Below are 470 nucleotides of genomic sequence, written 5' to 3'. Positions count from 1 at the left end.
GAACGTAGCGGGCTTTGGCTGCGGGATTCCGGACCCCGCTGTCTTCGGGACGGGCTTTGTCAGTGCGGCACATCCAGTTGCTCTGGGTCCAGCCTGTTCTCCCGCAGCCGCCCGTTGCCGCTGCGCGGGTGGTATTTGCTAACGGCAGAGTAAAAGTGTTCCTTGGCCCCTGCAGGGAGGCGCAGCTCGGCTCCCTGAGCTCTGCTGCCGCGGCCGGAAGGCTGAGCTCAGGAAAGGCGCCTGCTGTTTACAAGGTTATTGACTTCGAACGGCTCCATGTTGTGGCGAGGCCGGGCCGGGCTGCTGATGTGCAGCTATCCTCCCTCTCCTTCAGAGGGTTTGTAGGAGTCTGCTGGATGTCTCGTCGAGATTGTGTGCGTTTCCAACCGAACCTGAAACTTGGGATGGAAAGGAAACAGGTTTTGCTTGAAGTTTTGGAAGCATGAATTAGAAATGCAACAAGAGAGTGT

Source organism: Geospiza fortis, unplaced genomic scaffold (assembly GCF_000277835.1).
Source record: "Geospiza fortis unplaced genomic scaffold, GeoFor_1.0 scaffold173, whole genome shotgun sequence".
Taxonomy (NCBI): Eukaryota; Metazoa; Chordata; class Aves; order Passeriformes; family Thraupidae; genus Geospiza; species Geospiza fortis.
Note: the sequence above shows the minus strand (reverse complement) of the source record.